Below are 26,155 nucleotides of genomic sequence, written 5' to 3'. Positions count from 1 at the left end.
AACTGAATGTGTACTAAAAGAAACAAAAATGAATTGACAAACATTTCGACCTAAAGGTCTTTTTCAATGGCTGCAGTAGACGCTGACAAAGCCTTCTAGTCGAAACGTTTGTCATTGAATTTTTGTTTCTTTCAGTATTTCTAAGTTCATCACTGTTGAGTGTTTAGGTATGGCTGATGCTGGATGTTCCTGGTTAAATTCAATGTTATATTGGAAGAACATTTCATTGTGTTTACATGCATGTAGCTACCTGTCTTTATCGCTCCCCTGTGCTGTAGAAAGAATTTCCCTGTGTGGCACACAAGTTCTTAATTTAACCTCCAGTCATAACTTGCTGCTGATTCCATGTCGCCTTGTTACCAAACGTATCCACGGCACGTCTTTCACATGTTAATGTTAAAAATGACAAACACATTCTCAAGTCCCATTCCTTATGCCAGATCACGCTCCCAGTACTGCAAAGGCTATTCTAAGCCAACAGGCTTTGCTACACTCAAGGTCAAAATCACAAAGAAAACCTAACTGTAATGTCAGAGCTGAAGTGTTTCGTTTGAGCTGTTTCTCAAGTTGAGTTTGTTCTCCAGTTACGTGGTGTTTGCATTCTCTACACAAGCAACCCAGCTCAAAGGAGTGCTAACCAAGAGTTACAATCCATTGTCTGACCTCTTCAGAGTGTTTCCACTAGCCCCCTGATTTCCTTCTGTTGCAGATGCTGTGGTTCTTTGCCTGCGTTTTATTGTTCGGTTTGGAAGATTCCGATATTTCAAAGAGAAAGCTATAGATGAAAAGCCGTGGCTGCTTCCTGGTACCTGATCACTTCATGTATTGTAGCTCAATCCCACTCCAGTGGTCTAGCTCCAAGCAGACCATGTGGCCTTATGTATAGCATATTGGACTATCCTGAACTAACAAGATCAAGTGACGAGCCTAAGGATTCTCGGCACAATAAAATAATGGCCAGTATTTATGTTGATGCTAATAAAGCATTTGGGTAAGAATGCCTAGCACTCCAGTGTCTTTAACTCTTTCAGTCCTAGAGGGACCTGAAGGCCCCTTGTTTAACATTTGCTGCTGAAAATCACATGGGGACCTTACAGGCTTCAGTCTGATATTGTGTGTGTGTGTGTGTAAGATATTTATTCTGATGTTTAGTCAATAAAGGAGTTCCTTTGTTTAGCTTGCCAAAAATTATTTAGGACTGAAAGGGTTAATGTGTGGCTGTTTAATTCACACAGTTGTAGTTTTACATTGACTACATTTTAATTTAACATCAAGACAGAGTTTTTGGTTGTCACTATTTGCTGTTGGTGATGCCTTACGTTTTCTATTTTTTTCGATGCTGGTAACACTTTTTGCTGTGGTTCATATCCTAGCGGGTCTCCCACACTAAGTTTCGCTCTCTGTTCTGATGCAGAGATTCTGAGCACACTTTCGTCATGTTGGGAGTGACTGATCATATTATGATGCCCCCAGACAGCATGATTTAATGACAGTATTATTTGGAGCCTCAGGATTTTAATATGTACTTAAATGTGTCCTAGGCTGCTTCCATGATTCATTTTCATGGTTGGATTTGTTTAGCAGGCGTGTGAGACCCTCTGAACTGGTGCTCACATAATGCTTAATTACTTGTGCAATAGGTTTTCTTATTTCAAGGAATGCATTCTACAAATAACAATTCATTTAATAATATAATATACTCGCCGTGTCTGAAGACCTCCCTCTTATTTAGACTAGCACCCCTAAGGCTATTTTAGACTGCAGGTGGCCTTTTTGAGGGATATTAACAGACCCCTTTTGGAGTTCAGAATCTTGCTCTGACGTTGTTCCCTTGTTTTGTTTTTCAGTATGGAGATTATGACCCCGGTGCGCACAAGCCTGGGTTTCTGGCTCGAGAAGAACTGCTACCGGGTGAGCAGGCCGCGTTTCCAGGACAGCTAGCTGCCTGCGGTTCATGCACGCTTCAAAAGCCAGAGCAAAGCATTTACCTCCGTTATTTTATAAAACTAATAAAAACAACAGCAAGAAATTCAAGGTGGAAGAAAAAACTCTTAAAAGGGAACTGTACTCAAAATAATAAGGCTCTCTAAATGCTCTGTATACATCACAAATGCGTCTCGCTGTGACAATATTTGGCCAATATTTCAATTTTTTTGTTAGCTTTCTGGCCGTCTCCATATTGGATTCTTTCTGGCGCCGCTGGTACGTCATATTATTGACAGCCGCCCACACCAGTGAACGCCGGCAGGGTGAATTATGTCGGAATGCAAAGTGTTCCAGTGCAAATAACAAAAAGAAAAACAGTAACAAAGTATTTTTGTGTGCCTAAGTCTTTAAACCAACAAAGGGTGGCCTTAACAAAACAATGGCTTCAAATTATAGGAAGGGGACATCCACTCAATAGAATATACTATGTGTGACTATAGCGTGAGTCAATGACAGGACGGGACACAAAGCACAACGGAAGAGAGCTCCAATCCACTCGTTGTTCATTTGTTTTAATGGTTTTTAAATGATGTACTGCTCAAGGAGAGGCTGAAAATGCATCAACAGCTTTAGTTAATGTTTTTTATTGAAATGGTTATATATTCATTTGCATTATAGTTCCCCTTTTAAAGTCTTTATTTATTTATTTATTTATTTATTCTCATAGCTAGCAATTTTGCCCCATAGTAAGATAAAATGCCCTTTTGTTTATTAGAATAGACTGGGGGAGTTATGGTGTTATTGGTATTATTCAGATCCCAGGTATTTGAACCAGTTGTAAATCATGTCACCAAAGCTGGTCAACCTGCAAACCCAATTCAAGCACATAACATTTAGATTACAGTCTTTTCTTACCTAACACAGCTCCCTTGAGCACAGAAAAGATTTAAATTATTAAAATGTAACTCTTTTAAATGGGCATTCTCCACAATATCGTTCCGGTTTTATGTCCGCAACATATTCCTCAAGATCAGAGAACCGCTTTAGGGTTACAGTCCCTTGGTTTTTAAGTCCGGTTTTGGAGCACATGGATTTGCATATGCCAGCTTATGGAATGCTTTACCTGATGATGCTGAGCCCGCAGAAATTCCGGATCTTCTGTTAATTGACGCTGTTATTGATTATGGTTGCTGTTGCCGTGGTTGCAAGCTTATTTATTTGATGTATCCGGGGCTCTCCTGGAAACCAGCTGCAACTCAAGAGCCTATCCTGGCTAGACACTTCAAAATAAATGAATCTAATAAATACTTGTGTCCTTTACGACCTCCTCAAGGTGATAAACCTGTACCAGATGACACCTGAGATGTGGGAGGGAAGAATTTCTGCCTGGTATGGAGAACACAGAGGGAAAACAAGGTTCGTTATACAGTCCTGGTGTCCTAGTGACAACCTATAACAAGACCAGACTGGGGGTCCATGATTCCAATATAACAGTCTACTTATATTTTAGAGTCAACAAATTCAAAAAGACAATTTTCAAAACTGGGGCTGTTGCTGAATCCAATAATGAAAATACCTGAAGGAACCTTAAAAAACACAAATTCCGCACAGAAGATGACAGCAGAACTGGTCTGAGTATTAAGTAAGAGATAGAGACATATCCTTGTTGTGCAGCTAGCAGATTGAGATTCTGATTTATAGAATGGGACTTCTGTCACAGGGATAAATACGATGCACAGAATATAAGGTTCTGTATATCCGACCTCCCAGCTAGGGATGTGTTGATTTAAAAAGTGGGCAAATAGTGAAAAACAATACTATGCAGTGCGTTGTGTTGTTATTATTATTATTATTATTATTATTATTATTATTACTGTTATTGTTATTAATGAATTAATTTTTCTGCAGGGATGAGGCAGAGATGGAGTATTTGAAGATAGCACAGGGTCTTGAGATGTATGGCGTGAACTACTTTTTCATTAGGGTAAGACCTGTCTTAGTTAAGACTTATCTGATACTGTGATATTATAATAAAAATCTAAACATGTTATAATAAAAGCTCACAATGCCATTTCCCTTGCATGCTCGTTCACTATGCAGTTTGTTTTGGATACAAACTCCTGCAAGGTGCTGGCAGTCTTATTTTAAGTCTTATTTTAAAAATAGCTCCCGTTTTACCAGCTAAACAGCAGCTGATCTGCCAGTGTGTCGCCACATGGCTTGGAAGCCATTGCTGTCCAGTTCATCCCAGAGGAGATGGATATGATGGTCATTGTGGTGCTTCATCATGCATGTCTCCACACATGTGCCTCCCTTTTGCCTGCTTTGTGTAGTTATTTTACTGTTGGATGAACTCTTAAGCATTTGACTAGTGTCCGGATGGCAGGCCGCATCTCTGCAAATTGCTGTGATGATCCCATTTGTCCGATTTTATTTTTAATTAAAATAACAATTTCATCATGAAGTTGTGCGAGTGGCTAGTAATTGGTTATCGGTTTGACATCTTGCATTGTATTGAAGGTATTGCTTGGCATTACAGTGTTCATGCCTGTGAAAATTTGTCATCAGTTAATTTAAGCACAGCACACAATCGCGTGGTGCAGAATTACATTACCCTCTTTCATAACCCGTCCCTGTCCGGTTTGTTATACACAGAACAAAAAGGGAACCAATTTGCTGCTGGGAGTGGATGCTTTGGGACTTCACATTTACGATCCTCAGAACAAACTCACCCCGAAAATCTCCTTCCCTTGGAACGAAATCCGTAACATTTCCTACAGCGGCAAAGAGGTATTGACCGTGTTCTGCCACGGTTGAGGAAAAGCCGCATGTCATTTGCCTGTGTCCTGGTACAAATTTTCAAACCGATTTTTATTCTTCATTTTCTGTCTTTCAGTTTGCAATAAAGCCCTTGGACAAAAAGATTGACGTGTTCAAGTTTAATTCTTCAAAGTTAAGGGTCAATAAGCTGGTAAGTGCATTCACGTAACGCAGGGGTGGACAGTGCACGTAACGCAGGGGTGGACAGTGTACGTAACACAGGGGTGGACAGTGTACGTAACACGGGTGGACAGTGCACGTAATGCAGGGGTGCACAATTCTGGTCCTGTAGGTCCGGATCCATCTTGGGCTTTGTTCCACCTATACCCCAAATTACCAGTGTAACCTTCTTCCAGGTCTTTTTCAGCTAATTATTTAATTACACCTGTCAAACCTGGTTGACTCCAGACCTTGGTTTGTGTATCCCTGTGTTTTTGTTTCTTTGTTTTAATAATCATCTCTGCGATTAATTTAGGGCTTTTTTTTAAATGGTGGGGGGGGGGGGGGGGGGGGATGACTGGGTGGACGACGCTATTTGCTGTTATTTACTGGATATATGCAGTGCTCTGAAAGTGGAAGCAATGCTGCCTTGGGGTGCTTGAACATCCTGTTTTCCAGTCTACTGCCATGACTCCCTGTCTGCCCCCCAGAGGGTATATCGCTTTTTATACTTGTGCTTGAGCCCTGCTCAGCTGTGAACTCTGAATAATATTAAAACGTGTGCAAGCAGAACCCAGGGAGAAACACGATCTGGCATTTCTTAATGTTTTAGTCTCTGTATTCATCTTTTTTTTTTTTTTTTTTTTTGCTCAAACGAGTCTGGATTCAGAGTGAGCGTCAATTTTCTATTGGTTTGTGTAATTCCTCCTGCTTTTTGGTTTCACACAACCATTTCATTGTCTTTCAAGTAGCTCTCAGCTGTAATGTTTTTCTGAGCTTACTAAGGCAAGCTCTCAAGCTGTGTTCACTCAATAATATGAAAACAAAGGTTATGTTTCTTCCACTTAGTTACAGAAAATCAGTGATGCACTGGGTGTTTTCAAAGCCCAGGCCGATCAATATCATTTAAGAGCCAAGTGTTATAAACCTGAATTAGGATGTGAACGCATCTCTGCATTTAACAGGGAAGAAAGGCTGTTTCTCAATATCAATGCAATCAAGTAGAAATGCAACATCTAGTGTAATCTATCAGTGTTGGGAAAAGGTTTAACTGGTGCTCGGGCCAAGGTTATCTTCCAATGCTCAATATCGTTAAAAACTTAAGAGTGTAAACTTTTGTTCTGCTGGGTTTTATAGTGGAGCTTTGGGTGAAACAGGAAAGGGCTAGTAATTAAATAACTGCATTGCGTTACTAGGTACTTGGTGTTATTAGCAACAAATAACACGTTATAATTGACCCAACTGGAATTTAAATGGAAGGGTCTCTTTCATGCACGCTGCACCTTTTTGTTCTTGCAGATTCTTCAGCTGTGCATCGGGAATCATGACCTGTTCATGAGGAGGAGGGGGGGGGGACTCTCTGGAAGTCCAGCAGATGAAGTCTCAAGCCAGGGAGGAGAAGGCAAGGAAGCAGGTACTGGGGGAGAGAGAGAGGAGGTGGCAGCCACTGTGTCATTGTTATTTTATACTATTGAAAAGCTATCAGTATAAGTCACCTTTTTATGGTAACCAGTTCCAAAAACAAAATTCAAAGCGCTTTTAACATAGAAAATGTACGTTGGTCCGATCTCCACACCAAATCAAATTCAACAGATTGATTACGGGGTAAGCAGCCTTGGTGTTCAGTGTTCAGAATCCAGAGATGCTTTTCAAGGCATGTCCCATCAGAACACTGGGCAAAGCATTCCTGTCTTTGAGCATCTGTGTGCAGCGCAGTGCTCAGTATTTCTTCTGCCGGCCCAGATGGAGCGCCAGAGGCTGGCCCGGGAGAAGCAGCTGAGAGAGGAGGCGGAGCGAGTGCGAGACGAGCTGGAGAGGAGGCTGCACCAGCTGCAGGACGAGGCTCATATGGCCAATGAGGCCCTGGTGAGCTGCTTTAGTTATGTATTCATTTATTATATGGACTACTGCGGATTAGTTTGTATGGAGTTCTCCGTATGGAACTAACATCCTTGTCTGATAGCAAGCTTTGTGTTCCAAGGGTCACACTTTAGTTGAAGCATCTGTTTATAAAACATCTGTACATTATTTATAACAGATTTAAAGACTTGACTAAAGGAATAACATTTTAATGGCGGATTGGTGTAAAGCTTCTGTTCATGTTGTAAATGAAACGGTTTCTTTCTAAGTACCTTGATTACATGTTCTTATAGCACTGAATTGATACAGGCAGTTATTATAACTAACCTTGTTTATAATACCTTGTTGACCACTTCTAATGAGTACTTAATAGTGATGCTATTCAACATTTAATATGCAGTAAAATTGAAATCTAAATCAAAAAAAGCTTTCACTGCAATTAAGAACATCTTGACTGCTACAGGTGGACTATAAGTAAGGTAAATCAATTGGTGAAAAATAAGAGATATTTATTCATCTATATTTATTTATTCATTCATATATATTTATTCATTGTCTATGTTTTTTAGTTCGTCCTCATGAGCTGCATTAAGTCGCTGTGTTTTTTGTTCCCACTTTAGCTGAGGTCAGAGGAGACAGCAGAACTGCTGCACGAGAAAGCCCAGATTGCAGAAGAGGAAGCCAAGCTGCTAGCGCAGAAAGCAGCCGAGGCAGAGCAGGAGATGCAGCGGATCAAAGTGACGTCCATCCGCAGCGAGCAGGAGAAGAGGCTGATGGAGCAGAAGGTGCTGGAGGCAGAGATGCTGGCTCTCAAGATGGCAGAGGAGTCTGAGAGGAGGTGTGTGGGGGCCTCGCGAGCACCATCACACTGTGCTTTATCACAATACACGCTGGCCCATTAATCAGGGCATTGATTTAGGGAATCTGCCCAAACACTTGTTTGCAGCACAAGAGAACCAAGGAGGGCTCCTCAACCTTATATGCCAGTTTTTGGTTGAAAATACCTTGAAACAAGCAATACCAGCATAATTTCTCTAAATAAAATTACATTCAAAAAACAGATTTCTTAAATGTCATAAAAGCAGAGACTGATAAAAGAGAGTGCTTAGACTGTGGTGACTTTAGTTACCTTCCCAATATGTCAGTATTGCAGCATTTATGATTGTGAGGCGCTGTTTAGGAGCACCTGTCAAGGTTATCCTCACATAGGGAACAGTTAGGTTTGCAAACCCCAGACATCATGTGAGGAGCATGAGTTACACGGCTCTTCTGTTGCATGCACACTTACACAGGATCCCTTTTCTCCATCACGTAGTGTTTGTGATCATCAACCACAGATTCAGCAAGCCTGTCCCCGGAATGTGGTCAACTTGAGCAGTTTTCATCCTGCTTTTTTTTTTTTTTCTCCTTCTTCAGGGCCAAAGAGGCAGAGCATCTGAAGCAGGACTTGCAGGAAGCTTGGGAGTCTGAACGCAGGGCGAAACACAAGCTGCTGGAGATCACCAGCAAGTCTGCGTACACGGTGAGCACGACCCCCAGGGACAGCCCTTATAGACCTGTTCTAGTGTGCTTCATTAACTTGCTGCTACGTTTTTATTTTCAGACAACCAATTCCAATGCAAATGCACTGCCCGCTGATATCCCCAGCTTTAACTTCAACGGGGACAATCTCACTTTCGATTTCAAAGATACCGACATGAAACGTCTGTCCATGGAGATTGAGAAGGAAAAGTAAGTTTCTGGTTTTGCTAATGCACGTTTAATAAAAGTGAGTGGCCAGTAAAACTGGATCCAAGATAATTTTTTTTTTTTTTACCATTTGGTGCTAATGCAGTAATTTTAAACCTAGGTTTTAATGTTAAAATTAAAGTGTTATTTGCTTGTGTCTGTTCAGTAAAGATGTCTTGATTTAACACAGAGTTTTTAGTCCAATATGAAAAACGTACTATATTCCAAATTATCTGGACCGAACTGACCAGAAATACGATATTTAGTCATTGCAGCTGGGAATGCAGAGATGACATTTTACAGAAACATACTGTAGGTGATGAGGAACGGTAGTATGCAATGATCAGTGTTTACCAGGCATATTGGGCCACATATTAGCACCTGAACGCTGATAACCTAATTCCCAAAGACATGCTTTTGTGCCTGACACCAGCCTAATCTCGGGTTATCCTCCTTGCAGGGTGGAGTATATGCAAAAGAGTAAAAACCTGCAAGAGCAGCTGAATGAATTGAAAATGGAGATTGAGTCGCTGAAGCTGAAAGAGAGGGAGACTCCCTTAGACATCCTGCACAACGAGAATGCAGACAAGGGAACGAGCAAGCAGAGCACCATTAAAAAGGTACCTTACTTTAGGATTGTATACAGCACAGGTCATTATAACCCTAATGCTGTGCCAGGTGTCCACGTGATATAGTGTTAGAAAATGCAATGACGTACAAAATTATAGTCATGTAGTTTTTGGGCCTGATGGATAGAAAATGTATTGGGCAATGAAACACATATTGAATGAGAATTTGAAACCATTTGAGTCACAAGCCGGGTTTATTAAACAGTAGTACTTCCTTCAAGTAAGATTCAGTACAGTGGTTCAGCAGTCATTGATTCTGCGTTGGATTTAATAAATGTGAAGGAAAGATTTTTGTAAAATATTCACAAGTTTTCCATTTCCATATTAAATGTGCAAGGCTCCATGTATTAAATCTTGCTTGTTGTGAGTGGTCTGGCTGAGAAGTGTCATTCACGTTCGTCCCATGGGACATCCACTAAACTAATCATTGAAGTGAACGTCCCTGTTTGGAACAGAAATGCTATTGGACAGGCCAATGTTATGAAGCAGCTGCACATGAATACTAGATGCAATTTAATAAACTTGGTTTCAAGATTACAACAAGCAGGGACTTCACTCCTTGTGCTACCCAGTCAGTGGACCTCCGCTCACTCGAGGCCCTTTCACATTAACTTGATGCATCTTGACCTGATTATTTAAGGGAGTAAATGACGTCCAGGCTGAAACGGTCTTGTGGTACTGAGAAAAGTGAAAGTCTCGATTTTTTTTTATTTAACATATAAAATGTGTGTGCTGCTACCAAGTGAGAAAGAGACTGCTGGTGAAGTCACACATGAAAGGTTACTGTCAGTTGCATGTGTGACTGAAATGACCCTGCTAAATTAAACTGGGGATTTGAATCCTCTCTGAACAGAGAACATCATTATATATTTTCTAGTTCGCACTGCGGAATAGAAGTTTACTGAAGTGGCATCATTTAAAGTGAAGAATTTCTATGACATAGAATTTTTAAATGACCAAATAACATGGGACGGGTGGTCTGTTAGGTTAGAACCAGCTCTGCTAGCCTCTCGACTTCATTCACAAATACCAGTTCAATCTGGGTGATCCCGCAGCCCTTGTGAACATGATCCATTTGGTTCTTATTTCACCTACTGTAGCATGTGTCCCAGGGCAGGAGACCGGTCTGCATTTGACAGCTCATTTGGTTTGGTATTGAAAGGTACTCTCTATGTACGTTCTTTTCTGAATGTTTGTACTAATAAGTGGACAGCTGTTTCTGAGCATTTGTTCTGCTTAGATATTCTTTTGCATTTCTCCTAATTACATTTTAATTCATTGAGTGTGTGTACTGTATTAACCTGACTGTCCTGTTCAATGAACGTTTGAAATCTATTTGAATGTATGCTGTTGTTTTTTAAATAGCTGCTGCTTGTTACAGCACTGCTTTGACATTCAACACATTCCTCTGGTTTCCAAGGCTAAATCTGCCAATCATCCTAATCAGCCACCTACTCAACCCAGTCCTGAATCAATCAGGGACTGGGATAGGGAGAAAGGTATCTATCAATTACTGAAAATTACGTTTTGACAGCCTTCCCTGAGCAGTCACAAATTGAGGCTGAGAGTCAAAAATGATTGCTGGACAACAAGCTGCTGTCGTGATCAAAATCGATAAAACTAAAATAACAGGTGTTCATTTTAATATTGAGTCACATTTACAAATTGTACACCACAGGTGGAGATTAGCAAACTACCTTAGTAGGTCATTTGCATTTCAAGCAGAAGTTCTGTTTCTTCAGTAGTGAGTCTAACCAGCTGCAGGCTTTATTCTGTTCTTTATTCTGGTTCATTTCAGAAAGTCATCGGATGTGACCTTATAAACTGTTTCAGCTGTTCGCTTCATTTGGTGTATTGCATCACCATGGTGTATTGGCACTAGATGCAGATCGAAAGCTTGTCTGAGACAAGTATAGGGGAAGAGTGATTATAGCAGAAACAATGTTTACGTCCTTTTAAAAAGGTATTGAAACTGTTTGAAAGCCCTAACTGTAGTGTAGCCTGCTGAACACTGAATAATTCACAGCTTGTAAACTCTCAGTGCTGGCTTATGTGCAGAGTAAACTGTACATTAAAAGGACTGACTGGTACAGAAACCGTGGACAGTAATGACTAACTGGAGCCTACATGTGAAACCTTTGCTTCTAGTCTTAAATCACTTGTGTAGCGCTCTCGCTACCATACCTTCCTAGAACGAAAGCAGGCATGAAAAAAAAAAGAGTTCCATCCAGCTGCCAGAATCAATGTGAGACTAAGGAACTGGCACAACACAGTCCAGTGATTAACAACTAATTAGATTTGCAGCAGGTCGGATGTTGGTGCAAAAACTCTTTGGAACCTCACTTGCCGGTCAGAAAATTCCTGTTCCCTATTGATCCCTTTAAGAACTGCTGCCAAGGTGAAGGCAGGCAGAAGATAATTGCCTTCGCAAGAGTAAACCCAGCCGTCCGCCCCCTCTCCTCCACAGCCGGGGGCAGTGACGGAGCACGTCCTGACTAGCTTCCCGTCTCGGATACAACGTCCTGCCGAGCGTGAAATTGAAGAAGATTGGTAAACACAAGCTCTACAAATCCCTATCTGTCCCAGAAATCACTAAATAAACAATACATGTGTCTTTTAAGTCCCCATATTTGCATCAGTGCTTTCTAAGCACATACATTTATTTATTTATTTAAGTCTAGTGGCTTTAACAGTGTACAGCCGAAGGCAGGAATTTCAAAAGCAGTCATACTGTAGGTGTGCAGTGTGCTGCCAGCCAGTCTGACTGGGAAAGATTCGAAATTGCCAAGAACTGGACATGAAGCAAACCAAACCACTGCAACTGCAGTCACCTCGAAGACTGAAATAAACAAGTACTGGTATGGAACTGCAAAGGAGCGCAGCCGTTCCCCACGACTGTCAGTGCTCTCAATTCCGGTTTGGGTTTGCTCTGCCTTTTGAATTTTTGGGTCTTACTGCAAGTGTTTGTTTTATGGGTATATATCAGAACCTCACAGGGCATTCTAAAGTAGGTTCCGGTTCTGAGTTCTGGGCATTCCAAAGCAGGTTTCTGATTCTGAGTTCTGATAACATGTATAAGAAACTAGGTCAGCTACAGCAGACAAGTGTTTCCAAGTTTTACCTCCTTTTGTTTTTGAAGGTATATATATTACTGATTCTGTCTTTTTTATTATATATATATATATATATATATATATATATATATATATATATATATATATATATATATATATATATATATAATTTTTTTTTACAGCTCACTTTGCAAAGCACAAAAACCAGGGTTGCCGCCTTTGAAGAGCTGTAGAAAGGATAAAGGGATTCCCGTCTCCTTACAGGCTGTGTCGTCTTCAGACCAGGACGGAGCGGGACTCTCAAGGAGGGAGAGCAACACGATGACCAAAAGACCAAAGTTTACATGGGGATGATATTTACTTCCATGACATGTGTGTTCATATCATATTAATATATTTCACTTCTCATGCTTCACTGCGCCAGGCATCAAGCCACAAGGATGACTTCTGACAGGAGTACACCGCAAAGGCATCTACTGCATATAAGCACTTTGCTGTTCTGCCGCAATAGCAGACAATCATTTTGATCTCAGTCAGGAAGGGTAATAGCATTCTGTAATTCCCACCTTTCTTTAAAAGGATGGCAGAATTTAGCTGAGGATTTATAAAAGAGTATTTTTTTTCAATCTGGGTCTTTTTAGTACCTCAGTTTAATTGCATATTGACTTTGACAATGTTTTTTTTGGTTTGTATAAATAGCACAGACAAAGCATCTAGTAAAAATCAGGAAGAAGAAAACAAAACTGTTAAGACTGTAGTTTTTAGGAATGCAATAGCTTGAGTTTAGTGAGTATCACCTTTGAAATATATATGCCAGAAGTTACCTGTATCGAGTACAATGTTTTTTCAGAAAACGAAACAAACACGAATGATTTTACTGGTCAGTGCTCAAACTTGAGCAGGGATGCATGTAAAGCTTTGTTTGGAAATTGCAGTATTTGGATACAGTGGTTAAATAAGCATAAAGTCTACAGTAGACAATGCTATGTGTGTTATTTTGTATCTGCTCCTGAATAGTGCTGTTGAAAAGTGTTAAATACATTAAGGTCAGTTCTAACTTACTGGTACAGTATTAAGTCCAGGGCAGGATCTTGTCAAAGAACAAGGGTCTTTAAGATGGAAGTGTGGTCTGTACATGACTGCCAGAAATGAAATCTTTACTGTTGAAGTTGTTTCACCTTTAATGGAACTACCATCGGGTATATTAGTAGAAATTAACTGGTCTATTGACTTGTTCTTCTTTTTTTATGTGTATTGAATTCTACATCCCGAGACCCAAGCCACGCTTTGCATCATTTTTTTTTATGTGAGCAGCATATTTAAACAAGGTTATTCTTCGTTATGTTTTAACAGATGTAACTTTTTTCTTTTTTTTTTCTATTTTGGTCTTTCCTTGTCTCATACAGACCCTCGACCCTTAAATGGACTTCAGTTTTCTTTACTCCTGGGCATTTTCAAACACTCGTCGAATGCAGTATCCCTCATTGAATGCAATAAAGTGCAACAGCCAGTGAATTAACTCGAGATGTCTCTGTAATGAAGGAAATACTAGAATGTAGATTCTAGGGCAATAATCATTGAAGTGAACGTCCCTGTTTGGAACAGAAATGCTATCAGCTGGACTATACTGGGTAAAACCTTTTTCAAATCTTGTGTTCACTAGAAATCTGGGACTAAACCAGATTTATATATATATATATATATATATATATATATATATATATATATATATATATATATATATATAGTTTATTAAACAAGCACATTTGATTGGATTACTGGAGATCAGTACGTGGGTGTAATGTGTGTTACAAATGTGAATATTGTGCTGTCTTTTTGGGCTTTATTAGTTGCACTTCATTCAGTTAATAATTAACATGCACTCATATGGAGGTGTTACTAAATTTATCAGGGAAGCGCTCACCCCGATGACTATTGAAACTGTCAAGCTGAAAGACAAAGTATGCAACTCATAATGAAGAACTTGCTAAATATGTGTTACGCATGTAGTATAATACTCTTTATGACTACTATGAAAATGACTGCTTGTTTGCTGTTGGTGCCACGTTTTATATATCCACTGGATCGATTTGCGCAAATAGCGACTGCCAGCCTCTTTGGAATTGGGTCCAGCACACCTTTGAAGCATTTTTGCAGACAAGCACTCAACGGCCTTTTAAATCATGAAATTAAAAATATTACAACCAAAGCAAATTAAAGTCTTGGATGAGTTTACTTGAGGATGATAATTTCTGACTCTCCTCCGTCCCTAATGCTGTGCTGCTGGATCTCTCTTAAAGAGTAGTTTATAATCAGAGCTGTAGGGTTACCCCCAGGCATTGCAGCACACCAAGGGGGAGAAGAGAAAAGCAGGACATTTTTTACTAATGGATTAAGTAAAAGCAGCCCTCCCAATTATTTCAGAAGTACTGCTTGTTCTTATAAACAGTTGCTTAGCGGTTTAAAACCACGCTGTGAAAAGTCTGACAGGAGGTAGAGGTCTTTCAGCTTGCACGTCTTAAAGGTTTTTGTGTATTTAGTTTTGAGCAAAGTAAGAACATGTACAAGGTGTCGTTTCTTGTGAAGTAGGACCAAAATCCATTGAGAGCTTGTCTGAGATCACTCAAGCTCAATTCATTTGCAGGCGCCTGGCTGGATTTGAACCGCCCAGTGGTCGTCATGGGTATACAGCATGTAAAAAAAAAAAAAAAAAAAAAGACAAAAAAGGGAACGCTGGGAAGGGCCACACATTTTTCTAGTCTCAAACTGCAGTCGGGTCTCCAAAAACTTGATCTCGGGACTTCTTTCCAGATCGAGCGAGATGCAGTATTCCGTATTGCCACGGAAGGAAACAGCAGGGGGCACTATTACACCTACAGTAATAATAATAATACGTGTCACCAAAACTCATAGCTGCAAAAACCTACCCTTTGGATGCTTATCGTGAGAAATGTATGCTGTTGGACATGCCTGTTTGAGACAAAGCTGTGGATCAGGGTGCTGCATGACTGAGCTTGCCATGTTTCTGGAATTTCTATATTGCACAAGTCTGGGAATGACAGAACTGCATGCAGGTACTGTAGTATAGTATTGTGTATTGGGCAGTTTACAAATTAAAAGAATTGCAGAACTTGAAATCAGAGCTGACAGTGGGTCTTGCAGCCTCTTGACTCTCATTGACAATAGAGTGTGTGGGACTTTAATAACATCAATACAGCTAAATTTATAGCATGTTCAATAGTTCAGTGTTGCATGTTCAACGGTTACGACTGGGTTAACCCCCCTCGCCCCCCCCTTATTTTTTATGTCTGTAGAAGAGAAGTAAAGTTTGGGGTTATGAATTAAATATTTTAGAATCCTAGGGAAGAAATATACCAAGCCAGCTCTGTAAACTCCCAGATGCTGAAGTAAAAATATATTTTTCAAAGTTATTTATTTGTTGCCAATGGGTAAAGTGTCAGGCTGTCGCAGCCAGTCACCGCGTGGGAAGCTGTCTGAGTTCCCAGCTCAGCGGGCTGCCTTGGAAAGGTGAATCACACTGAGACAAGGTAGAGTGCCACCTAACCAGACTTTTGACAGCTGAGCAATGCTTAAGAAATGTTACAACAGCAGATGTGATCAAAATACTAAAACCTTTTGAAAAACTTTTTGCAAATACTTCTTTGCTTACATTGAAAATAAAATGTATTTAGCAGTGCTACGTATTTGTGCGCTGTACACCCTCAGCATTTAACCATTCAATAGTTCAATAATCATCAGCTTTTGGATCATGTGGACAGACTTCTATTTCCCTGGATAAGGACCTTCACTAATTCACTGTTTTAAACATCGAAACATTTTGTGATGCAAACCAAACCATGCAAGCTGCCTAGTGCTGCAGGAGTGAAGCGGTAGAATACAGGAGCTGCGCTGTAAACTCCTGAAAGGTCTGCAGGGCTGGACCTCGCTGAGTGAGACGTGTTTGGGTCCCATTTCATTTACTAAGCACTCTTGTGTGTCTTGCAGATACTACACATTTATTTCCATTTGACCCTAGAGCCAGCAAAAAGAAGCTTTTTTTTTTCTTCTTTTCCTCACTATGTTATTTAAATTAATACACTAATAACACCAAGGAGTGTGTCGTTACAATGCAATGACAGGTTTAATTACAACATGGTGCTGATTGGACCTATTTTAAATGTCTTGAAAAGCTATCCTTAACAACTTTTTCAATAAAATGTCAAATAGAAAATAGAACATTAGATTAAATAATAAAATAATCATAAGCATGGGATACAAGGCAATGAGAAAAATATACCAGGTTTTTTTTAGACCTCATCTAGTATACTGTTCAGTTCTGGCCACCTCATCATAAATGTACTCATAGGACCCAGCATTGTAGACCATGATGTGTGGATCGGTGGGTCAGGAGGAGAGGGTAGATCTGTTGCTAACATGTCGCACACAAAAAAAACCCCTATGATTAGTGGACCAGTATTGAAGGGAGGCTGCCCTCTGTGTTAAACTGATGTAAAGGACCAGGCAGAATCACGTTAACCAGGTTTCCAGATTGATCAGGTTCCCAGCAGTGACCGTGCATTAGTCTAAATCACAATTTATATTATCTTGGTCTGCAGCCACCAGTTAAGAGAAGACTGCCTTATCTGCTGCGGATGATGGATTAACTGCCAGCTAGAACCTGCTCCCTTAACTTGGTATTTTTTTCTTGGGTTTGAAGACTTGACTGCGTTTAAAAAGCTCTTTAAAAAAACGCTCATCAGGTTTTATCCTAGATTTCTGTAGATTTTCTATTCCTGGATATCAAGGAAATACAGTACAGTGTGAAGAATGAACAATGGCAACCCTAATACAGGTAACTGACCTGCATTGTATTTACATGGTACCTTAATTAGCCAATTGCATTTAGAATTGAATATTTGAGGTTGTGGAGGAAGCCGCTGCAGCTACAAAAGAATAAATAGTGGCTGAAGGGGTTTTAAAAAGAGGAACATAGACCAGCAATGAGCAGCCACCTTCCTTAGGCTACATCACCTCCAGACTGTCCATCGAATACTATCACTAAGAAAATAAAACAAACTGAATATCTGCTGTTGACTGTACAGTCCTTGCAACTCGTTTACATGCCAGGAAATGAACTGTGTGAACTTCTGTTTGGGGCAGAGCCTCACCAGGACTGTAACAGGACTGACTGCACGTCTATTTTACATCTCTGCAATCCCTGGGGCACTTAAAGAGCTGGACCTTCGTCTCCTCTCCTTGTTAAATAATACATTATTGAGCATGTTTTTCTTGTTCAATCCCCTCTCTCCTCCCAGGACACATACTATAAAACACCCCCCAACAAGCACAGGTAAGGGCTATAAGTGAAAGGGTTCTTTCTATTGTGATTAAACACTTTTAAACGCTATTTTGAAACATGTTTCTGTAACAGTTAACCACTACCAACACGAATTCATGACAGCAATATGTAAATTGTTTTTAAAATATGATTAACATTACATATATTCTTTTTTAAGAAATAGCTTGAAGTGTATTCAGACAACGGACACAAATAATACTTTGAAATATGTTCTATATGTTTTATGAGCTCCTTATCTCTTTTGGAGGGAGGGAGCCTGTGCACTCAAGTTGCAATCAAACTCAACAGTAGTATAGCTTCCACAGTCGGCTACAATACCATCTCTCTCTTGTTTTCCCTACATGTTCCCTTTTCTTCCTTGTTAAATGCTGTCTCTCTCGCTCTCTGTTTTCTTATTTCCATCACTATCTCATTGCAAGCTGTCTGCCTGCTTATTGCCTCATTTTTTACATTTTTATTTATTCTCATTTAAAATTGTGGTCTTGCTTTATTCTACTATCATTGACTCAGAGAGCAATCTCAGGCAGGGAGCAATGAGAAGGTCTTTGTGTAAACTAGCTTTGATTGCTGAAGGGAGCAGAGCCTTGCATACCAATTCACGGAGCTGCATTGGTGTAGCGTGACTACCAAGAAATAAAGTGATCGTAGAAACAGATTGATGGTGCGTCTTGTAAACGATATGATGGAATGGGTAATAATGTGGCAGTGTTGACAGTTATTCTATATTTAAGTCTTTTCCTGATAACTTTTTTTGTTTTGTTTTTTCTCTCTTTCTATCTGTCTCTATTATTGTGACAGGGCAGCTGATGGTCTCGGCAAGCAGCAGGAACAGCAGAGGCTAGAGACAGGAGATTGCACTTTTATTAACAAACCAATAAAAAAATGCACCCAAGCAAGGCTAGCTCAGTGCCAGGGATCACAACCTGCTGCTCTCAGCCCTTCTCCTAACCTAACTCTGTCAAACAGAGCAGCTGGCTCTTCTTATATATCAATCAATCAATCAATCAGCACCTGGCCACAATCTGCACGTATATTTGGCATGGCTGAGATTTTTAACCCTTTCCCCGCCAAATTTAAGTTAAAAATTTGTAAATATTGTGGGCGTTTTTTGGTTATAAATAAATGTTGTATGAATCACCCGATATACTCGTGGCCACAAGCATATCGGGTGATTCATACACAATGCTCACATGAGTCGTTTATTTCAGATCGATAGTCCTTCATAGCATCTCTCTTTAAGCAATCTTCCAGGAGCGAGGTGATACATCTGCTCTGTTTTAACTGTGTCTAACGACACATCCACAGGCACAGGCAGCTGGAGGGTTCTTATTCCAGCACAGTAATTGAAATTGTGAATCTCCACAACGCAGGACTAAGGGAATTCGTCTGGTCTGAATGTAAGAGATTGTGTGACCCAAATTTTCTACCTGTCTGATCCAGCGTGGAGGAATCACATCTGATTTGTGGCCCTGCGTCTCCACTTAAGACGGCCAGCAAGCTGTGATTAAAACAACCGTCACAGGCAAACAGGTACTTAAAATGTAAAGGTGCATGCAGGGAATGCTAAACTTTCGTTTTGCTGTATTTCTGGGGCTGTGTGGGGTTAGGGGTTAGGGGTGCAAAGAAATGGTACCACCTCCTTTTAGGTGTTATTGGTGGCCTTTGATTTTAATTGGCACCTTGTTATTCATATTTGTACAGGGAGATCACTATCTGAGAGTAAAGCTAAGAGCTAATAGAACAACAAACAAATACTAATATGGACTTGGCTTGAGAGAGAATCCTACCTTTAGATTTGTTCTACCCTGTGCGTTTCCACACAATTGCAGTCATTATTTAAGAAACATTACCTCCAGGTTCATTCGAGCAATATCGATTCAGTAGCATGGTACAGGGCGGTCATATTGTTTGTATGCACCACATTTTCCCCTCTGAGAAAGCTCATTGTGTTCCAGTCTCTTTACTGTTCTGGCTGTGTCGCTGCTTACCTGTTAGCTATTATTCTCTCTGCTTCACTTGCCCAGATGAACAATGCTATTACTCCAAAACATCATTCCTGTCAGTACATTTCTCAAATTGCTAGGATTATTATTACTGCCAAGATGATATGTTGCCATTTTGCACAGTTCATATGAAGGCACCCCTTTGCAATATTGTCTTGTTTATTAATTGAGGTCATTTTTAGATCTTGTCCCAAACATATTTTTCCTACAGACTTATTTCAAAGCCACATTGCCTAGTGTAGTGCTTGAAGACTCAGAATCACATGGTACTTTTTGCATTTGAGAAGCATTCCAAGATCCTCCATGACCACACGCCTGTGCCTTCCCACAGATTAGGGAACTAATTGCTGCTTAACTAGTTCTTGTGTCTAAATGATAATGATTAAGCTGTAAAAGTGTGACTTTTGATTATTGGAATCAATAAAGGAAACCCTAAAGCTCTTCTGTTGTGTGCTCTCCTTCCTTCACACAGAAATACATACATCATTTAGTTTCCTTGACTCTCAAGTGTTTTAACACTTTGTTCTTCATGGTTGCCTTCTCCCCCTCTGCTCCGTATTACGAGCAATGGAAGCTGGGCTAGGAATGTTTCATTGCTGCATCAGATGACAGGGGAGACAGGGTATGGAATAACTTCTCCCCAGCGGACAGGAAAGGATCATCTTCTACTACTTTCACAACCACACTCAAGCGTGTAACGTCGAACTACAGTTTGTAAAAGCCAAAGAGATTTTGGCTAATGCCTGAAGAACATTTTTGCATTGTTAACTACAGTAGAAGGGTGATCCTCCAGGGTTTGAGATGTTGCCAGAGATTTACTGAGAGTGGAAACTTTTTTTCGTCTCTGACAGCAACTGTTCAGAGATTTAAAAATATTATTTTGTCCAGCTCAAGCTGTAAGAAACAGAGGCGAAGCCAACCTGAAAGCAAACTAATCACTAGCCTTTAATTAGTAGCAGGCCTGTGTCTCCCAGAGAGTCTCCACAAGTCTTTCTGGGATCTTAGGTTTTCCACATGCTGCCAGTATGTCCTTCACCTTCTGATAACTCAGTTCCTAATGGAGCCACTGCAATAGGCTGGGGCCTCTCTGCCAAGCAGCGCTTTAATTATTAAATATTTGTTGGTTTTTAAAAGCCAGCAGCTAATGAAACGGTATCCTGTAATTGTGAAGCCCCCCCCTATAGCACAGCATGCCCTCTGAGTACCTGGCACAAGAACACACAATCACACTTACTCAAGTACAGAATGTGACATCCGACTTGTTTATAGTTTATAGTACAATAAAAACACTCCACAGTAGCAAGAATTACTTTTAGATTTTGTGAAAGTGTAAAATAGAATTTCTAGTGTCAAAAAAGTCAAATACTTTGCTGTACATCTCCACAGGGCTGTCTGTACGAATTACTCTTTTAAAGCTTATGTACAAAAACTTGTAAAAAAAATCCCCCAAAAACTAGGGAACTAGGTCTTTTGAAATGCAGAGTCACTTAGATGACGTTGTCAGAGATTCAAGCCACAGAGGACTGTCTGCACAGTAATAGACATATTTGTCTGAGAGCTCCCTGCCAGGGAGGGGTGTGTGGGGGCGGGAGTGTCTCTTGTCTGGCTGCATTAATGCCATCCCCAGGGAAGCCCTTGTTTTAAGGACCAGGACTCTCACTCCCCCTCAGCCCCGAAGTGCCTGACAAAGCAGGGAGATGGAAAACTACAAGGCTTTGGAGAAAAGACCTTTTTTTCTGTCAACAGCGGCTACAAATCAACTGCAGAGTAAATATTTTACTGCTATAAAGGACTGCAGTCCAATTCCCTTCACAGTCCTCTGGGAGAAGGGACAGTTTAGAGTACCTACCTTGTAGGACTATGCTGTCTATTCGATAAAGAATATAATTAAAAAAGACTCTGTTAAGCCTCTTTAAACAAAATACTGGATTGCCAAGTACATTAAAAACAAATTAAAAACACATTATTCAATTCACTCACCAAAAGGAAAAGCCTCAAAGACCAGTGCTCATTCTAGACAGGAGAGGTCATGCAAAACAAAAAGAAAAACCAGCTCATAAAACCATGAAGCACAACCAGAACCCAGACCACGGAGTCAAAAAACCCAGAGAGAGAGAGGAAACCACTGGGAGTCCAAGGTCTCTCCACAAAGCCCTTATAAAACGCTACAGAGCATTTGCCCACACGTATTGCTGCTTTATCTGCCTGACTAAATGTGCCTTTACTGTACTGTGCTTTCACTATGATTTGATTGAATACTTGGTACTGTGCATTGCTATGAATCTTCCAAAAAAAATCTCTGTATTAAATTTTTGATAACCCGCATGATATCAGAAATGAGATTCCGTTTTTGCAGTTCTTTCAGAATAAACATATTTGTTATACTTCAAATCTTTTAGATGCTACTGTGAATAATGCAATAAAGTAAAGGCAGCATGCTGGAATTAATAAATACAAATTCTCACATTTAACAGCGTGACCATCATATCAAACTGTCACAGCAGGTTGATAAGGAGGTGCTTTGCTTGAAACGTCCATTTATCAAAGTATAAAGCTTTCAGGGGCTTTAGGTGGCAAGAGACTTCAAAAGCTGAAATAAATAGAAATACAAAGTATTGAGTAAATCAGATTGGAGGATTTGCATCAGTGCTTCTGAAAATTGATACTGAATTCACAAACTATAAACGCAGCACTTTCAATCAGGAGAATAATTATTTGTGCTCAGTGGGGATTCATTCTCCTGACTTTATTTACTAAAAAAAAAAAAAACAGTCCTGCTTGCTTTGATCCCATCTATAAATGCAAGTTCTGTTAATGAAGTTTCATGTCTTTAATGAGAGTCCATGATGAGAACGCCATGATATACGTGATCATATTTATCAACGAACTGGCCACCTTTCTAGACACTGTCTAACAGCAAACCCTGATAATAAATGCTCCAAGGCAAAAGGCTCCATGAAGTGGCATAGGGTTTCCTTTTCAGCTCACATGAGTACAAACCTTCGCCAGATCAGAGAGGACCAGGTTTTTACAACTGGTCTTGAGAGATCTAGCGCCTTTTCGGTTTCAGTACTGAATACAAGACCGTTGCAGGGCTTGATCCAAGGAAAGTAACTCTCTGAATCCAGCTGCTTATTTAAGGTTTAATGAACATGCTTTCTTGTTTCATCCACTGTATTTGTTACATAAAAAGAATACTCCATGATTGTTCATTGAATGTTTTTTTTTCATGAGGATAGCCATGTGTTACTTCAGGGGACCGGCTGTTATTCGGCTGTCTTGATTCTTGGAATATCTACAGCACTCCATGACCTCTATCTAACATATGGACTTATTAATCCCCACTCCTTCAAAGTGAGATCATAATCAGATGCTTCGTTGTTTGCCTTCTGCTTTGAAGGGGAACATGGAGGAATAACAGCGCTCAGATGCTGCTCAAGTAAAACCAACACTCAGATTACTTTTCAAAGCAGTGGAGGATAATGACTCACTTGTATTGTTTATTCATTAATTTGTAGGGAATTGAAACCCTGAAAAAAAATCTCCCTGTGACATTTGTCACACAGCTGTCAATCTGAAGTGAAAAAAAGGAATAAATGCAAAACAAATAAATAAATGTAATGCAGCTCACCCAGAGATCAACCTACATTTAAATGGAAATGTCTCAGAATTTTTTTAATGACATGCCTTTAATGTGTAAGAAAAATAAATAAATAAACCGAATTCAAAATGATTCTCATTTCCTATTGCTGTTTCTTAAGGTGAAAATATCTATTACAGTAACTGAAAAACGAATAAACAATTTGTGAGTATAGCTGCATACTTTTCATGGATTGACCTTGTTTGGTGATATGAAAAAGAGATATAACTGCAGCGGACAAAAATGACAAGAAAACCTTGCTGTACACGAAAGGTTTACATGAATTCTGCACTGTGCTTTTTTAATTTCTGCACAGCACATTTATATTTCTCATGAATGTCAATGTGGTGTTTTTCTGTTTAGCAATGACTGTGATTAGTATGCATCCTGTGGGATCACTTCTTGGATATATAGTGCTGTGATGTGTCTTTAAATCCTGTATATATACATACTGAAGTAACATTATTTCACCACAGTAGTTCATGCAGTGCAGTTCAGGACTGTGCAGATCAAGTTGTCCATTTTAATTTCCATCTCTTGTAGATTGTAGATGGCGTGGGTTGATTCTATGGTAGCATTAAAGCAGGTTGATTCTATGGTAGTATAACCCCCCCCAAAAAATGTACAAAATGTCTAAGACTTTTGCACAGCAGTGTATATATCTCGAATAGTAATTATTAGTGCATAATTGTATATAACAGTATCAAAAATGCCATAAAAATGTATTAGAAAGCTTGGCTTGAAATAACTAATAAAGTAAAATAGCCACTGCTTACTGTATATGGGTTATGGAATGCCTATGAATCAATAGTAAACAATGCAAACACAGTTAGTTAATCTGTATTGGTAAACCGTGGTGACAGGACATTTCCAAATGCCAAGATCCTGGTAAGCATTGGCTTGACTTTGTTGGCACATTGATGACAGACACGTCTGCTCCTGCCTCGCCACAAGAAAAGATGACGTGCACCAATTACAGCAACAGGCATCAATCACTGAGCCTGCATAGTTAATCACAGGGGCGCTAGCAGAAACCCCAGCTTATTAACGGCTCACTGCGCATCAATCAATGAAATGGAGACAGAATATGACTGTTGCTTCTTCCAGAGCAATTGCACTTTCATTGCACCTGACAGCCTGGCTTCTTTACCTCTCCCAGCAGCGCACAGACCAACCCATACTATTACAGACAACAAGTACTGGAACTTATTATATGTACTGTGCTGATCTATTCCTCAACCTGTGTCAATGCTTTTAGTTTACCTTGCCTAATTACCAAATGCTAAATCCCACTCCATCATTTTTTCTTCTCACTTGTACTCTGCCAGGTCTTCTAGTTACAAAACTATACGTTTTTCAAAGAGATTTGGCACAATTGTAAAACTTGCTTGCTTGTCAATGGTTTCTTCTGTCAAGTCAGGTATAAATCATAGTGCAGAAATCACAGCAAAGTAGTTACAGAACAATATGTATGAAAAGCAAGCACCCAAAGAATTTTAATATGGAAAACATGAACAAATAGCCTTGGATAATTGCCCCGGTTTATCACGAACACCACAAGTGAAGCATACTGTTAAAAAAACATTATGATTTCTTGTTTAACTGTTAGAAGCATAAGATCCAATGAAGGAGTGCTCTGCAAAGAAAGGTTTAGACTAGCCAATAAACTGAAGTAGCTGTATGTTCTTATACTGATTAGAAAGAGACTGGAGTCAGTTGTTTAGAGTTACAGAAGCACGTGAAAATGTGTTCCCTTTCTCCAGAGTGAAGGAATAGTTGCTTTTCATTGTAACACCCACTCACTTTATTATTTATTAATCGAAAGCCAATTCAAAATGAATCCTCCGCAGACAGAGGGAAAGCAAGACGGGGCTAGGCCCCGCCCATTTCAAGCACTATTGTTTATGTTCCTTCCCCAAAGAGGATCTGTTTCAGAATGGAACCACTTCATTATTCGAGGTCTTACAGCCAAGTAAATTACAAAACTTGTCTTTGGAGAAATTATTGATCCAAGCAGCCAGGATCATTGGTGTGAGAGGATCCTCAATTCCAGTCAGTCACTCAACCCGCAGTCAATGGACGAGGTCTCAAGGAGTTTTGCTTATACTAAAGGAGCTGAAGCCTGGGTGGTAGTGAAGACATGAAGGACCCGCAGACAGCAGTGTAGTCAAGCATTTTAAACAGTGTGTGTGTGTGTGTGTGTGTGTGTGTGTGTGTGTGTGTGTGTGGGGGGGGGGGGGGGGGGGGGGGGGGGGGTCGTATATTAAGATCTGTCTGCAAACACTGCAGCTGATCAGATAAAGAATTATGCAAGTAGACTGCACATGCCAAGTGTAAATTTGGTTCAAGTTTTCAAGCTTGCCAATTGAGAGATCCAGCTTAAAGGATGCATTTCCTAAAACTGTTTATTTTGTATTGGCTTTTTAAGTTCTGTGCAGTAACAATAGGAAATGTTTTTTGAATGCTGACCCTTACTTGACGAATGCAACAAAAGATACTACAAGATCAAAAAGGATTTGGAAAAAAAATCTGAACAGTACTGATCTTGTATAAATACTAGTCAATAATAACTGGGTTAAAATACCACCTCAAACTAGCATTTTAAAGTGTCTGTTACTATTGCTTGCTTTGGTCTGAAAAGGGTACTGGGATCTCACTGCAAAAATTAAGCCACTCTAAACATTATCCCCTTATTAATCATCCACTGGGTGCCACGAGCAAAACACGCATGGAGTGTGCCTCACTGCACTGTGATCCATCACTGCCCCCCATTCCAAAACACACCTGGAGTGTGCCTCACTGCACTGTGATCCATCACTGCCCCCCATTCCAAAACACACCTGGAGTGTGCCTCACTGCACTGTGATCCATCACTGCCCCCCATTCCAAAACACACCTGGAGTGTGCCTCACTGCACTGTGATCCATCACTGCCCCCCATTCCAAAACACACCTGGA

General features: G+C 40.1%; 1 pseudogene; it reads left to right on the top strand.

The window, feature by feature from the left end:
• The first annotated feature begins 1,798 nt into the window (after positions 1-1,798).
• On the top strand, positions 1,799-12,917 carry LOC121300262 (annotated as a pseudogene).
• Positions 12,918-26,155: the final 13,238 nt, after the last annotated feature.

This window comes from Polyodon spathula, chromosome 25 (genome assembly GCF_017654505.1).
Source record: "Polyodon spathula isolate WHYD16114869_AA chromosome 25, ASM1765450v1, whole genome shotgun sequence".
NCBI classification, from domain to species: Eukaryota; Metazoa; Chordata; class Actinopteri; order Acipenseriformes; family Polyodontidae; genus Polyodon; species Polyodon spathula.
The sequence above is the reverse complement of the archived record's forward strand: the minus strand, read 5'-3'. Positions and strand labels throughout refer to the sequence as shown.